Below are 17921 nucleotides of genomic sequence, written 5' to 3' on the forward strand. Positions count from 1 at the left end.
CTTCAGCTTTATGTTACAGAGTGCTTTTGGGTGTGATGTGTAATTGTTTGATGACCAACATTTACTATCCATTGCTCAACATACTCTATACGATACAGAGTTCCTGGTGTAGGATATGTGTTAGTTTGATGTTCAACAGATACTTTTCCAGGTGAAGAGTCGTCAGTAAATTTGTCATATTCTATATTTCACCTTCTTAAGGCTTGGCGGTTAATACTGTGTCCACGTAATAACACTGTTTTATAAACAATTCAAAGTGGTACCTTTAGTAACCCAATGGTATTTGTGAATGTTTCAGCTATATATAATATACAGTAAACAGTAATCCACAAGATGGTTCCGACATATTGTGAATTAATATTGTAGATTACCATGTGGTTACCAATAGCCATAGCTCTGTCTGTATGGAACCTTTTTAATTAAAGTAGCATGAAGGGAACCACACAAGAAACAGGAATTTGTTTTGAATTCGGTATAACGATATAAACATTGAACGTTTATCGTGTTGTGTTTTGTTTCCAAATCAAGCCAGGTCATTTGGTAATAGGATGAAAAGTTACATCTTCTTGTGCTACACATAATTTCACAATGCCATTGTGATGCTTTAGATTTTTATTAAATTCCTTCCAAATCTTGTCAAGTTCTGATGAAGAATTTGAATAAGTTAAAGAAGACGTTATACCAAGTCACACTACTTTAGTTAGAGTTATATTTCTCCCACCTCAGATAAGTAGATCTAAAAATCTGACCATGCTAGAAATTCTTATCTTGCCAACGGGCAGAGATAAAACAAGTACACGTATGGAACTTCTTTTTAATTGCCATCACACAACTACCTCCCTTGCTGAAGACCATCGTCTTTAGCATCAAGGAAACCTTGTCTTCTGGCAATATATAGAATCCTAATTAATTATTTTCGCTTAAAATGGCACCATAAAAATGTTTTCAAGCTCCATTCAAGAAATAATGCTGCACACTTCTCAGAACTACTTCAAGAACGATTTGACTATTTACATAATATGAATCACTGCGCGCATATCCATGAAAACCACGAATTATCACATATCCATTTTCACTACGCATGAAAGAGTTCCAGCGAAAAATCCAGTTTTACTTTATTTTGTTTAACTGAGGTGTGAGAAAAAGCATCTACCATAGCTGCTCGTGTAAGAAAGGTTCATCGCAAACCTTGCGCAGGGTGTTTTGCGGAAACTCGGTAAACCTCGTTTCCGCAAAAAGCCCTACGCTCGGGTTAGGAAGAACCTATCTTACACTGTCGGCCATAAAAGATACTTATAATCTTGACGTAAGTGTTTTACGTTTGAAGCATATATCTGCAATGGTTTCACAATTATTTAGAAATAAACAAGCTCAACATGTGGACGGACGGACGGACGGACGTTCGAACGGACGGCTGATAACCATAGGGTATCTAGATTTATTTTGATGTGACATGCATTAACATCAAACGACCAATAATCATCGTGTACACTATCTGACGCTCGGGACCCATGCATTTTGTAATAATACTAAAATATAGACACGGGAACACCTTCTGATTTTGTAATCAGGAAATGTGTATGGGCGGTTTACTTTCTTCACAGAACACATTATGCTTAAGGCAGTAAAACTAATGTTATACTCGGACATAAAGCGACAGACTGAAAGTTAAAAATGTTATTTTGTCTGAATTGATTGCAGTTAAGAAACTCATGTAACGCCGCACGCAAGAAATCGCCATTGGAAAGAGATTGGAAAGACATTCTGTTGGAAACGGCACGCACGTTTTCATAATTTTTAGTCTGCAAATCATCAGTGTTTATATGTTGAAAGTAGGTTAATTGCGATTGTTGCATTTAAAAATTCATTTTGGTATACACGTTGCGATGCAGTCTTTATTCGGGTTTCTTTGCTAATATTTGTTAGCATCGTGCTATTCAAATGTTAAATGCTTGTTAATTGTACGAGATGTTAAACAATGATGTAATCCTCCTCAATGCCCTACATATTTAAACAAAATTAAAATATATCTTCAGTGTTACATACATGTACACATAGCATAAATGCCACCACAAATCTATATCAAGAAATAATGATTTTGATTAATTCTTCTAAACTTTGCAGTTTACAGAGTGTTGGCATCAGATTAAACATATATTAAACAAAAAATACCGGTATGAAATTTAGAATACTCACGTATGACACAGTAGCCTTTATATATATATATATATATATATATATATATATATATATATATATATATATATATATATATATATATATCTACTACAGATAACAATAACAACGTAAAAAATTAATTTAATGCGGTATATTAAAGTGATATATCATTTTAAAGGTTACGTCATTACAAACTCAAATATGCACATTTTTTCAAAATCCATCAATTTTTGACAGAATAATAGCCCTTTTAATTTTACATTTTTATCAATTTTTCTGCCAAAATAGGTCAAATTCAAAACTTCGGAATTTGAATGAAATAAATAATGTCAAACAACACATTTTGTTTATTTTCTATAAATTTAATACACATTCCTAAATATCAGAACCTAAACAAAGTTTTAAGAAAATTATTTTACTTTAAAAAAATGATGAAAAAACGTCCATTTTTAAGAAATTTTAAAATTCGTTTATATTTTGAAGAATGAGCTTGAAAAAGGTAAAAGACAAAGAACATTTACATTCTTCCATTCACTGCTTGACTGTTGCATTTTTACAATTAATAGTATTATAAATAGGAAGATTAAAGGCAAACAAAAAATTAGTTGCCATGGTAACCATTCAATAAAAATACATGAAATGCTTTAAACATCGCTTTTTGTTAAAAAGGAGAATTATGTACATCTTGCCATGATTTGCCTGACAGTTGTAATAAAGGTGAACTTCAACCCATCTAGCAATTCTGAATATTTCAATATAAGTATGAGATTGTCAGCAATTTTCAAGGTTAAATTATAAATATAATTGTATACAAAGTATGACCAAATGATTAACAAATAACAGAGAAATATTTCATTGACTGAAGCGGACATGCTAAAAAGTATCACATTGAAAATACAAAGGTTTTTAGACAACAATTACAGTTTCTTAAGAAAACTAGACTCTATAGTTACCATGGCAACTGTTTAAAGTGACACTCTTATTCAGTATCAATGCATACACATGTATAACAAACATATACTTTGACTGTTAACCCTTTAACAACTTACTTAATAATTCATTTTTGGAAAATATTAAGTATTGATAAAAATATTGTAACCGTGTATTTAAGCTGAAAAAGCAAAGATATTAAATGATTGGTGAATGCATAAAGATTTACTGTGATCTACTATGATCTCAAATGGTAGAAATACTGTCTTTTATGCACATTTCCTTCAAGTAGAAGTAAGCATCCTTCATTAGAACCATTGTTTTCAACATTTATTCATCCTTTTTGGAATAATAAAAAAAAAGTATTAATTGTGGTAAATCTTATGTGGGAGTAAGAGTGCATCTTTAAAAGAACCGACTTTTTTTTAAATTGACATGGAAACTATAAACACGAATAATACCAGATAATGTTTAGAAACATACATAAGGACAATATTTCTGTTTCAAACCAAATTTAAAATACTTTAGTTATTGGAATCAAAATGTGCATAGATTTGGAATCATAATGTCCATGCATGTATTTGTAACCATTCATGACAAGTTCTACACATAAAAAGAAAACATTTTATATGGAAACATTTTCACTCTATAATCACTCAAAAAATGAAGGAACTGTTCATGCTGTACAGGGGTATTTGGAAGTGCAGATACTTCTTATTGCAAGAAAATTAATCCTCTTTGCACTACACTGTAATCTTGGATATTGCAGGAATTGAGAGAGAATCTGTGAGACACTTCATGGTATGACTGTTGCATGATAGAACCACTGTCAAATACTGAAAAATAATGTCAAATTACACCAAGCTGTTTTTTTCTCAGAAACCATCATGAGCCTGAAAATATAACAAAGGAATGTGTTGATTTCAATTAATACACATGTTCACAAAAGAAACTACATGCATTCAGTTTATATGGCAACATACATATACAGATGTATACATACAGTGTAAAAAGGTTTCATCACATATAATTAAGAGAATACATTATATTACCAGATATTGTCTTAATATTGTCTTAATAAAGTTGACATACATACAGAGAGAAATAAGGATTTTCTAATTTAAAACTTCATACTGTTCAACATTTTTGTCCACTTTTTGTACATAACAAATTACCTTTTCTCTATGATAATTTATTTTTCCTTTCAAAATTATTCCTCAAAAAAGTCAACATTATATTTTTAATAGAGCAAATAAATACAATTTGACAAAAAAAGTACATACATTTAGGTTAATGAATCTGCATCAGTCAGGTGAGAGTGAAACTGAAAGTAAACAGAAACATAGATAATTATGTATTATTCAGAGAGGGACAACTATGTATATATATATATATATATATATATATATATATATATATATATATATATATATATATATATATATATATATATATATATATATATATATATATATATATATATATATATATATATGTAATGAGGTTTGATGTCTATACACAGTTTGGTATTTACCAGAATCAATTTAAGAATCAATTCAACTTTACAGCTCAAAAAAATGTCAAAAGCATTTATTTTACAAATAATAAAATATGTCATCATACAAAATGTCAAAGTTTATAAAGAGTTCTCAATAACTTCAGGTATGATTTCAAAGAAAATTAAGCAAATGGCATGTTTATGAGATATTCTCTGGTAAATATGCATCATAGTTCTAAGTTACCTCAGTTCTGCAATCCTTCCCATCATTCTGACTGGCTGAATTTGAGTGGTATGAATGTATTCTATGGCTTTATTTCTCACTGAAAGGAAGAAAAGATTAAATAAAAAAGTGAAAAAAGACTAATAAAATTAATGACAAAACTGACCACCCATGAATTGGCAGACATACTAATGTGTAAAAATACTCAAAATATTAAGTCAAAAAGGAAGAACAGCCATTTATGGAATGTGAAGTTTAAAATAATTTCAAATGAATAATCAAAACATTGAGTTGAAAATTAATGACAGCAATTGAAATCCTATCATAACAGGAATTCCAATAAATCTGAAGACAAATAATGTTTGAAAAGTTGAATAATTTTTACAGAGAGTGATTTTATAATCCAAGTAACTATACAGAACATAAAAATGTTTCCTGAAATTAACACATTAAAACATTGATATGTTGAAATTTGAAACTTTCCAATTATTATTTAAGTATTAGTAAATTGGTGATAATGTATGATCTATAAACAATTAAAATTGGTAGGCATCCAATTAACTGTTTAGAAGATTAAAAAAATGCTTACTTTCTTAGCTTCAATTGTGAAATGCCTATATAAGCCAGCCTGCATTTTTCTTATTAACCAATAAAACACTAAATGGAAACTTGGCGTTGTAATTTGATTAATTGGGTTTTGGTTGTCGAGCTCTTTTAAGTTATTTAATATGAATTTGTCGGTCAATGCCCGTTGCAGAAACATGCGCATAAACAATAACAAACTTCAGCTTGACAGATTCTTAATTAATAATATAGAATGGCTTAATAAAAAATAACTGCCAATTCTCCAATAGTTTATTTACATTTTTTAAAACCGAAAGTGACCAGATCCTTAATGAACCCGGTCTGTTTATTTCATTAAAACCAATCACAATATTGCAAATGTCTTATTTATTCAAATTATAAAACATTTGACCAATGTTCATGCAAAGGAATTGGCAACCCCTTATAAATAGCATTCTAAATATAATAAAACAATGATATGCATAAACCTACCTCAATGTTTACTCAAAATAAATTACTATTTACAGAGGTTGGCATTTAAAAAGTAAACAAAAATCACTTCCTGGTTAATTCGGATACTCTCGGCTTTTAAGGTTGCATGCCTTATGAGTCATCAAATTGTTCTTTTTTTTTGGCCACTCTCAGAAACGATGTGTTTATAAATAGCCCTTGCGGAAAAATGCGACAGATTACTGAATCAAATGGATAGTATCACTGTGTAGATAAATGAATGAATTTTCAGAAATTCGATGATGCATTGTTGTTCTCTTTCGATTTGGACCTATAATTCAGCATGTTTTATCCCCTGTTTCAGTTTTTGTCAAAATAAAAGCAGAAAATATACATAATAATTCATTAAAGTTATACTCACCGATGCAGGACACGTCAATGTATCCTTGTAAAGTCATTGACAATCAAATCAATTCTTAAAATATCCGAAATCGAAAGTATAAAATGACAGTCAAAACGTCCCAAGACCGGCAGAAAAACGACATATTACAAAAAATGCTTGTGAAACTTTTTGCTCGTTTTATTTTGTTTCACATAATTAGATAAAACCCGTACTACAGTTGATAGATAATTTATTCATGATTATTTTGGTACCATTTTCGGCAGTAAGTATAAATGTTTGCAGGAGTAATATTCATTGGAGTGAGGAGTGGTATTAGCATTGTGCAGAATAGGGAAGTGTAAAAAACGACGTTACGTTGTTATTGCTACTACAGATATTAAGGTGACCATATATATATTAATCTAGGCATTATGGGGACCGCTGGATTAAGGCGACAAAAATTGGTCCCCTTAATATTTTCAGTCCAGATTTGATGTATCAAATGTCAATAAAAATGTCCATTGACAGTAAGTTGATAAGCTTGAATGTTTATTTACGAGATAATTTCATTGTTTTAAATCTTATTCTCTTTAAATATTAAAACAAAATTCTTAAACTTTTGTGTGAGTATATTCGTGTATCCATAAAAATAGCTATTAAGCCTTTAAGGCGACCAGGGAAAAAATCATAATTTTGGTCAAAAATAGCTATATACTAAGCATTTTTTATTTGTTTTACTTTATCTAAAGCCTATTGTATATTATCCCGAAGTTTCATTCCATAAAAAACAGAAATAAGGAAATTCGATATTTCGTGTACCATCAGCATCCAAATTTTCAAGTATACAGAAATTTCACTTTCCGGAATATAACGGAAATTTTCGGGTATCTCCGTGGTACCATCTCCGTGCAATTATACAGTATGGCGTTCATCTCTTACGGAAAGAGAATGGTAACTTGGTAAGTGATTTAAATACATATTCAACGTTTTTTTCGTTTATTTTTATGACTTTTGTACAGTAGTATAAATCGTCAACCCTTTGGATGAAAAGCAAATGGTTTATCCGGATTTTGTTGATCCGAAACTAAATCACTAGTATCAACATCCGGTGTAATTTTTGCTTGTATTTTGGAGAAACTCGATTGATTTCTAGCAAAATTGGATTACCACTATATCGTCGCTTATTATTATTTGGTATGTTCCAATCTAAAAAGGGATTTGCTCCTATAGCAGAACAGAACGAACACTATCACCAATTCGTATTGTGGCTTTTTGCATGTGTCTTAAATTCTCATATTTGATAATAAATGCAACAATAAAATATTTCCCTTATTCTGCCACAGTTATGCACCAGTCAATTGTAACCATGGCCCACAGGTCTTGTTTATACCGGGGATAGCAGGGGAAATGGGCCATGTTTTTACCTTCCAGGTGGACCGGCAGTGCTGAGTGAATGCGGTGTTATTGTTTTTGCGCTGAAAACAGGGAATGGGCCTAACCTAGGATGTCCCCAGGGGCATTTGACGGTGATCTGGTCATTTCGTAACCCTCAAGAAATCAATTGCTCATATTGTAACCACCATTTAACAAGGTGATAAATAGTACACTTATCACCTCGTTAAGTGTATTGTTCGAACCTGGTTATGGCACAGCAACCAAGACAACAATTTGGAGACATTACTCAAATTCTCACTAGTAACAAGCCAATAATTTATGTTACTCAATAGTTATTAGATATATATATATCATGCTTAATTAGAAATGATTTGTTATACTACCAAAATATGTTAATTATTTCTTACATTTTGCTTATTTATAAACAATAATTAAAGACTGATCGCGATGTATTTTTGAGTAAAATTACGTTTACATAAATGATCATTCTTGACCTATTTCATAGACTATATTTGTTTGAATTGTTTAAAACGAACAAAATTTTGTTCTGTTCTTTTCTCAATTGATCCATATTCTGCATACTTTATATCCGAAACCGACAAAAAACAGCCTAAAATTATTAGTTATGGTAATAATTTCCAATAACAAGATACAAAATTAAACATATCGGCACATTTTTAATACAATAAGCATATAAAAAGCGCATACTCTCATTCTGCAAACTCGCTACATTTTACAATACTTCTATGCAATTTAAAAAAAAATGAAATTCTAAAGTTATATGGTCTATATATTTAAAAAATATTGGCTTAAGGTCACAATTCCTCTCAATGGTAGAACATCTATGAATTAAAAAATTATTACATTTAATATTCAGCCTACTTATAATATTTCCTTCGCAACATAAAAAAATAGCTAGTGTGAATGTTTCTATTTGTCATAGTTTCAGAGTTTATTGGCAAATCACACTACACTATTAGGAATAAAGAAGGAATACAACTACTAGATTTAACTTTGTTTATGTTTTTATTTTTATGTTTTATACTTACAGTAAACTTATTTTGTAAATTCAAATGGTATTAAATTAATTCCTCATAATTATAGGAGTCAACGGTTAAGATATGACCATTCGATTTCTTAACGGTTACGAATTGACTAACACAATGGTTACGAAATGACCAACAATGAGCGGTTACGAAATGACCATAATTCATTTGACAGGGCTTTTACCAGCTGTTTGTCTGTGCAGAGCGGAAATTTTACCTGGGATTGCCTGGATTAAAAGTCACAGTCCCCGCTATAAGCATGACCTTGGGGGCCCATGCTGCAATTGACTGTTGCATTATTTGGATTACTTCTTAACTTTACGACACGCCCCCCTACAGCATTTTATAGTCAAGTTTAGTAATATTTATTTACAGAAATTGGATAACTTAACAAGTAAAGTAAATTGTACTGAGCTTTTGAACAAACCTACATACTTATAAATCAAAATTGATATTTTAGGGTTTACACTGAATAAACCTTAAATGTTAGTTTTGATTTGCTAAATTCGAACAGTATTTAGTCTATCCACACAAAATTTACAGGATCATCAGATAACAAATTTTCTAAAAATTCTCTGTTTGCCAAACAGGGAAGACAGGTTTAAGTGGGGTTAAAAGGTTGCTATCTGTGACCAAAAAAATACTGTTCAAAATTGTGAGTATTCATTTATCTTTCGTTCAGTAAAGAGCATGCAATGGCATAGTAGTTGGATTAGATAATCTGACAGCGGTGCTGGACGTCAGGAGTTCAAATATTGTTGTGAGTTCAATGTACCAAAAGAATACCTTTGGAATACACAATTATCTATAAAAATGGCAGAGCAAATTGCCTATATTGTAGTAATGTCTTAGATCCAGCTTGGATAACTTGGACACAGTAAGAGGTTCACACCTAGGGAAATTCTCAGATAAAACAGCGCCTATAAACTTGAACATAACATTTTTCATTGAGACAATTAAAGAAAAACATTATTGCTGATCTTCTGAAAACAAATCTTCTAACATTCAAATATTTAATTTGTTGGATGAACTAAGGTTTATATTGATAAGAGATTGCTTCAGTTGGATTTAAACTAATCACCAACAAAAATATATGCATTTCAATCACACAATGTAAACAACTGCGCCACAGGTCTTATCTGTATGTTTTGGGTTTTTAAAATTTAGCAGTTAAATATAGATTAGCATACTGGTAGGTCTGGTTGGTCTGTTGCTTTAGTTGCTAAGTAAACATAATGTCAGTGATTTCATCACTATTTCTATTAAAATATCAGTTTTCTTCTTCAGGGCTTCTCACATTTGCACCATGTTTTTTTACCATTTGAATCATAAAAAGATAACAAACACAAGAACTTAACACTTTGTGAATATTTAAGGAATGTAAGGGGTCAGATTTCAGAATGCTCATTATTTCTGGAACACTAAATACTTTATTTGATTGTGTACACTGCACTTTCTTGTTAAGCATTCATCGAAATCATTTGGGTAAATTTTGGCAGAAAAAACTGCTTTTGGATTTATACTGGTCATCAAAACCGGCACTGACAAAACATAAGACGTGTTTAATTAATGTGCGGGAAAGAGGTTTAAAGGTGTCGGCTCACAACGAAAGGCTTGCAGGTTGCAGTACCCCTTTAAGTAGTTCTTGAAAAAAATGATTCTCTCAGGTAGCATTTGATTATGTGTACATTGTATTCTTGTATGTATTTTCAAGTTTACACATGATTTATATAAGGTTTGTATAATTTTAGTTTTATTTAAGTTTTAAAATTTTGACATTTTTTTAAAGATTTGCCTGCCCCTGTATGAACACTTAAATTCTTGGTCTTTGGACTATTGTCTGCAACTTCAAAACACACTTTTTGGAACAGGACTCATTTTCCTGATATTTTATCCAGTTTGACTGCAATATAAGTTGTATTTATCAATAATTTAAGTAAAAAATGACATTTATATTTCCATAATTACCTGGTAGTTATTTGTTAATTTGTTTTAATTCATGGATAGGTTTATTGCGAGTGGAACTTTTCAGTACACAACATGCAAACTGAGAATGAACTGTGTGTGCCGGCTTTGTGAACAAAAACGCAAGGCGGTTATGGTAAGTTGCGTCAAGATATCCTTGGGACCCCCCCCCCGGACACGCAATACAATTCGTGTTTCACTGATCTGTTGGCTGGGATCAGATCATCCATTTCGGGATTTAGATATGTTACCCCAGCCACCAGGCTGAATGTTTAATTTTACTCAATACTAAGCTTTGTTTTTAAAGTGCGAACATCATGTTTATCTAATTGCAGTTGCTGCTTGGGACAATAAAGTTAAGTCAGCAACCGTCTACCAGACTGCCAGATTCATCTCTTTTAAAGGATGTCGTACCTTTCCAGGTGGGTGTGCATTGATTGATTGATTGTGAGTTTGTGTAAATGAATAACTGTGAAACCATAACCAAATGTTGGGCTGTAAAGGTGTGTGAGTATGTGCATACTTCACATATTCTCTGTCCTGGTTGGCATACTGGACGGTCATCAGACACTCTGCCATGAATGTGAGAGAGTTTAAAGCTATTTCTTATTTTCCTGTGTAACTATATTGATGTTTGATTAAATTTACGCCGCCGTGTTACTGAGTAACAATTTGAAATTGGGCCAAAGTCATCAAGCTAGAGCTTTGCATAATCTTTTTCAAACTTCTGGGAGATTTCTGCCCTTGAAAGTATTTGCTCGCAGCCCTCCTCAAAGTTACACTTCGTTCAGTATTTAAAGCTTTCGGATACACTTTTTTGTTAATTTGAGATCTTAATGAGGCTACATTGTACTTCTAAGTAAATAGATGCTCAAAGTAACAAGATGCTCTGGGTGTTCACTGGGTGACAAAGGCTACCCAGCATTGGTTGTTTCTTTTTTCTGAAAAGATGTTTCTAGTGAATTGCCCAGTTGCAGTGGTTTTGACGCCACAGAACCAGCACAGCTCCATGACAGATATATATGTTTTCGTCATTGATGTCAGTACTGCTGTATTGGAGGCCTCACAATTTCTGTGTGGAAATGTCATCTGATACACTCATAACGGCGTATTTCTAGCATAGCTTTCATAAGTGCATGGCCATTCTCTGTTATTTTCAGGTACACTGTGGTGTGTGGATAAGAAATGCAGAGTGGTACCACCAATCACCTAAGCCACCATTCCCCTAACAGACAAAAGGCATGGGGACAGTTCCTGCAGTTTACAGCAAAGCTCTCAATTGTAGCCCTACAAACTTCAGGTAAGTGATAAATCGGGGCTTCAATATATCTCTGTACTCACTTTATTTTAGTTTATACTTCATTTGAACAAAACTTACAATTTCAGCATCAAAATCCAGGTTTAGATCCCAGACCGAACCTTGTCTCCTTCATTAAACTTCATTTCAGATGATCTATAAGCCACATACTTGTTCACTACTTATGGCGGATAAGAACTTTCGCAAATTGATTATAAATGCGATTTCCCAGATATACACCATCCTCTTGCAGATACTGCCGATGGTGAAGCTTGGGTGCACTGGGCCGGTTATCCAGCCGTGTGGAATCAACATCTCCAACTGAACTGGGGCCGGGAATTATATAAGAATCCTTAGCAGCATGGTGAGCTTTTGTGTATTTATTTCCAGGCTCGTATACCCGTCCAGACTTCTGTGTTTAAGCTTTCCTTTCGTCATTTTTTTAAATAAGGTATCTCAAGTCTTTCAATGAAATCACAACTTTGGAGGCTAGATTTAAATTAAGGAACCATAATGTGTAGAAAGCCTTTTGGGTGATTTAAAATCAAATTAGTAAACAGGATTCTCATGGTTCATGGTTAATAATTGGCCTTGTGGACCTTTCATTCTTTACTTTGGTAAGAGCCGCTTAAGTATGTAAGAAGGGGGAAGGGGGAGGGTACAGATGTGATAGTAAACAGTGTTTAATAAGGTATATTTGTTTTTTATTTTATCACCATTTTGAAGGTAATGATTGTGTTAAATCAGGGATAAGTAACAACGTTAACATAAACACTGTAACATGTTCTTTATTTCAAATAAAGCTATAAATTATCTCTGGAGAATTTAGTCTGATCTCCATTTCTCAGAAAATGTAGCTGTCTAAGTGCCTATTCCATCAATGAGTATCGCTGTCTTTAAATTGCTGTTGTGGTACAGTTTAAATAGCAAAAGTTTTATGGCCCTGCTTGTTTGCAACTCCTCATTCATTTTTGTACAGCGAGAAAAGTAAGGGAATTCTAGAGATTTACTAGAATTATGGATTGTTTTTCTTGAGTTACACAGTACATAAGGAGGAATTAGTGTGTACACAACTCCTCATTTTATGCCTGTTTATTATTTATATATGTAACATAGATGTGTACAAGACTTACGGTACTGTAGAAACATGACATAAAAGAGCTCACTTTGATTAATTTTCTCAAAAAAAGATATCTTTACTGTTAAAGTAAGAACTTTTACTGCATAGTAAGTAATGTCTTCTGCTCATCTTTATGACATCATTACATGGAATGATGTCAACTTCCCAAGACACATTTCCACATGGCGCAGCTCATTTATATATATTGCTGATGGATTGTTTAGAATGGGCCAGTTTTAATTGGACATAATGTTTTAATCGCCATTTTACAGAGTGCCAGCCAGTCATTGCTGTTCTTTGCATTGCTGAGGAGGACAGTCCTGTCAACATAACAGTTTGTTCAATAACAGGTAAAAAACTGGTCTCACTTTACATTTTCAACCACTGTTCGACCGTAACAATTATCAAAGAACCGGCTAGTCTCAATCATGCAGCCGCTCTAATTAGAGTCAATGAACGATATAGATCCGGATACAAGCGTCTAGATGATCGAGACTAAATTGGCAACATGAGAACATTTATTTCACTTCCTGATTCTTGAAAATTACGTGAACAAATGACAATTCTACTACCATTTAAAGTTTGATTAATTTTCGGACAAATGTGTTTGTTTTAATATGCCTTCCGCTTAAAGTAAACGTATATATACTGGGCAAGAAGTGCTGAATTTCATCGTGAATGACAGTGATTATCCAAAGTTTAACTTTGGTTCGGACATGTTTGACGGGAATTCAGACATTTTTTGTCAGCAGTCTTATATCACAGGTTTCCATGCATTTTCCCATACATTGGTTCATTTCAAGATAAAAATTATAACCTTTTTTTAAAACGTTCAATCTGTGAGAGTGCAGCTTTAATAGACCTGTAAAGACTTGTCGATGTGAAACTTAACTCTCAATCAAACTATGGTAAAAGATCAAATGCGGGGCTCCGTGTGCGGCATAGACTGCTATTTTTTATTTAATATGATGAAGAGCTAGTTAAGTTATCTTTGTTAAAAGTCTTCATTTGAAGCAAAAAAATGTTTCAATACCCTGTATGAATTTTCTTCACCGGATATTGATTCATAAAAAACATTGCTCCAGGTTGCGGAGCTACTTTTTGCTATATGTCTATATGGAAAAATCTTCTTCTCAGAAGTCAACTTTGTTCCCCAATGTGCAAGGCACAATCGGTAAAAATAATTTCAGTAAAAGTCACTGATTATTATTATTGTTATTATTATTAATAAACTTTTACTATTTCAGGAGACAAACAGAAACACAGAGGTGCTATACATTCCGATGGAAAAGACAACAAAAGCATCTCCCATCATTTTGGCGTGGCTCAGATCAAGAGGAGAATTTTAAGAAAGGTAATAACTGAGCAACTAAGAACATGCAAGTATAAGACCCATCTCGCTTCATAAGAATTGATAATCATCAATGTATTAAATCAAGAAATTGAAAAGTAAGTGTCTTGTCTTTTGCAGTGTTTTTGAAATAGAATATAATTTTTAAAAAAACTAAATTATGTTTTAATATGATTGTGAATGTGTGATGTTTTCTTCTGATATTCTCTCTCAAAAACCAGATACAAAAAACATATTTGTAGATTTTTTTGTTTTACTTGTAAATATAGTTTTAAGTTTGTATTTTAGGCAAAGCCTTTTATTCTGCTCAATACAAACTTAAATATTGTAAGGGTTATGGCCCTTTGTAATTTTTAAACAAATACATTTTTTTTCATGTTTTTGTAAGCCCATTATTTAGGGACTTTTAATATTTTCACCAGCTGCATTATTAAGTCAGACCAAAAGTGTCCAGTTAGTGTCCAAACAATAACTAAGTTAGAATCCTTTCTCAAATCAGGTGAGCGATATAGGGCCATCTCTGTATTTGTCTGACAAAAAAACAATAATCAATCTTTGAGTTAAATTGACAAATATTGTTGTAGAATGTTTTGTGAAGACATACAATTTGATTACTTTTGTGTCAATAGGATAAAGGTTTCTGCACATAAAAATTATTTAGAATAGCATTTGGGTCAGTCGGTTCACGTTCAATATTACTGATAGTATAAGTGGAAGCAGTGACTTAAAATTAATTACCAAACAGTTTCTGCTCAATTGCTTTGAGTTAACATACAAGTTATGAAACTTGGAATACTAGTTCTTGGTGGCATAAATGAAAGACCTTGTTTTGTCACATTGACTTGTAATCAAGCACTAACTTCCTCTAAAAAAAATTCAGGTGATGGTTGGGCACACACAAGAAGACATAGATCACAGGTGTCCAGGCATATGAGTAGACAGGAGTTTCACACTCTGCCAAACTTACTTCATCAGAGGAGCAGAAAGCTTCTCAAGATCCCGCACTGCACACTTAGATATAGTCTTTGACTACAACAAGGGGATGAAAGTACAGAGAGGTCCAGTTGAAATCAATTCTGTGCTGCGTCATTTCTTCATTCTGGAAGTCGATGGACATGATTTATCATGGCATCAAGTGTGCAGTTTGTCGACTATCAGCAGTCTTGTTCACCAGTTGTGCAACTTGAGCTGGTAGCTTTATTGCTTGAAGCCACAGCATAAGAGAAGGTGAAGGTGCAGGCTCATCAAAAAGTCACAAAAGTTGAAACTAGGAAAAGAAGTTTGTCAAGAGTGTGAATCTATTTGCTTTGAAAACAATTGTTACAATGATTTGGTTTCCTTTGAAACTTGATACATACTATGTGTATGTTGAATGAATTGAGATGCTTAAATAAAGAACCGCTATTCAAATATCAGGAAACTGCATTTTTCATACTAATTTTTCATACTAAAGGGTAAATGATGTCGCCATTTCCTGTATGTATTTAAATAAGATATGTTTCCACAATTAATATTTTTAGGAAATTTTTCTCAACCTAATGAATGAGATTAAATTGTACAGCGTTATATGAGCTTAATATGTGTTTTCTGTTTCTTTAAAATTGGTGAAAAATTGTTAGAAGATAATTAGACCAGTATCCATTACTGCCTGGGCATATAATATAATTAAACCCTGTTTAGGGGCACGAGGCAAACAGAGTTACTTTCAAACGTTAAAGCTGCACTCTCACATTTTGGACGTTTTGACAACTTTTCTCATTTTATGTCTTGGATTGGAACCATCCAATTTTTTGCGAAAAAATAAATGGCAGATTTTTCTATATAAGTTAAAACATTGATGTTTTATGCACTTTTCTTAAACCGTTAGTAACATTAATTTTCGAACGGAAATATGAAATCTGCGATCTGATCGTTTGTCAGCAATCTATTATCATTGGTTTGCAGATAATTACGCAAAAAATTGCTCATTCCAAAACAAAAAAAAGTTGTGAAAACGGTATATCTGTGGGAGTGCAGCTCTAAATGTTTAATTTCTTGATTTTACTACTGTATTAGAAATTACGGGGGTTGGGGCATATTTTTAGTGTTTTTATTGCTTTTTTATGATTCATACAGTCACACTTTATAATCCTCAGGGCATAACTTACAAATAGACAAAACTGGAAAATGGTCATATCAAAAGGTCAAAGATAATGCAAGTTGAACAATCATATTGTTCATGGCTTGTATTTTTGGTATATTTTGTTGCATATGCTATAGAAAAGTTTTCCCATACATTGGTTCATTTCAAGATAAAAATTATAACCTTTTTTTAAAACGTTCAATCTGTGAGAGTGCAGCTTTAATAGACCTGTAAAGACTTGTCGATGTGAAACTTAACTCTCAATCAAACTATGGTAAAAGATCAAATGCGGGGCTCCGTGTGCGGCATAGACTGCTATTTTTTATTTAATATGATGAAGAGCTAGTTAAGTTATCTTTGTTAAAAGTCTTCATTTGAAGCAAAAAAATGTTTCAATACCCTGTATGAATTTTCTTCACCGGATATTGATTCATAAAAAACATTGCTCCAGGTTGCGGAGCTACTTTTTGCTATATGTCTATATGGAAAAATCTTCTTCTCAGAAGTCAACTTTGTTCCCCAATGTGCAAGGCACAATCGGTAAAAATAATTTCAGTAAAAGTCACTGATTATTATTATTGTTATTATTATTAATAAACTTTTACTATTTCAGGAGACAAACAGAAACACAGAGGTGCTATACATTCCGATGGAAAAGACAACAAAAGCATCTCCCATCATTTTGGCGTGGCTCAGATCAAGAGGAGAATTTTAAGAAAGGTAATAACTGAGCAACTAAGAACATGCAAGTATAAGACCCATCTCGCTTCATAAGAATTGATAATCATCAATGTATTAAATCAAGAAATTGAAAAGTAAGTGTCTTGTCTTTTGCAGTGTTTTTATTGCTTTTTTATGATTCATACAGTCACACTTTATAATCCTCAGGGCATAACTTACAAATAGACAAAACTGGAAAATGGTCATATCAAAAGGTCAAAGATAATGCAAGTTGAACAATCATATTGTTCATGGCTTGTATTTTTGGTATATTTTGTTGCATATGCTATAGAAAAGTTGAAAGATAAAAATAAATTCATAGTTGAAATGATGGCTTTGAATGGTATTGTCAGATGAGAAACGGCACTGTTAAGAAATAGGTATAATGGTACTTCATTTATTTTAATCAATTTTAGATATTGTATGAAAATTATTATCTTATTTAGTACATGAGACCTTTTAAACAGTTATTGACAATATAACAATGTGTATATGAAGCTTTAGATCAACACTTAAAGCTGCACTCTTACAGATAGTCAGTTAAGACACAAAATTGTCTCAAAATCTGCTGATTTGGTTATCATTCCTTTAATTCAGTCATATTAGATAATTCACAATAGAACCAATCAGAAATGTTTGGTAAAACTGCCGAAAATTTCATTTACATTAAATTGTTCGTA

At 32.2% G+C, this 17921-nt stretch overlaps 2 long non-coding RNA genes across 4 annotated transcripts; one reads left to right on the top strand and one right to left on the bottom strand.

Moving 5' to 3' along the window:
* Positions 1–2299: 2299 nt before the first annotated feature.
* On the bottom strand, positions 2300–6523 carry LOC128211019 (uncharacterized). 2 transcript variants are annotated; one of them, XR_008257189.1, is made up of 4 exons: positions 6265–6523; positions 4851–4929; positions 4392–4432; positions 2300–4001 (listed from the first exon to the last, which is right to left on the bottom strand). It is a non-coding gene; the product is annotated as an uncharacterized LOC128211019 (long non-coding RNA). The 2 variants fall into 2 exon arrangements; XR_008257188.1 differs by lacking the exon at positions 6265–6523 and adding an exon at positions 5886–5996.
* A 619-nt stretch (positions 6524–7142) lies between these two features.
* LOC128212180 (uncharacterized) lies at positions 7143–16656 on the top strand. 2 transcript variants are annotated; one of them, XR_008257401.1, is made up of 6 exons: positions 7143–7184; positions 10967–11053; positions 12182–12292; positions 13321–13398; positions 14296–14402; positions 15280–16656. It is a non-coding gene; the product is annotated as an uncharacterized LOC128212180 (long non-coding RNA). The 2 variants fall into 2 exon arrangements; XR_008257402.1 differs by lacking the exon at positions 7143–7184 and adding an exon at positions 7336–7419.
* The last annotated feature ends 1265 nt before the right edge of the window (positions 16657–17921 follow it).

Source organism: Mya arenaria, chromosome 12 (genome assembly GCF_026914265.1).
Source record: "Mya arenaria isolate MELC-2E11 chromosome 12, ASM2691426v1".
Lineage (NCBI taxonomy): Eukaryota > Metazoa > Mollusca > Bivalvia > Myida > Myidae > Mya > Mya arenaria.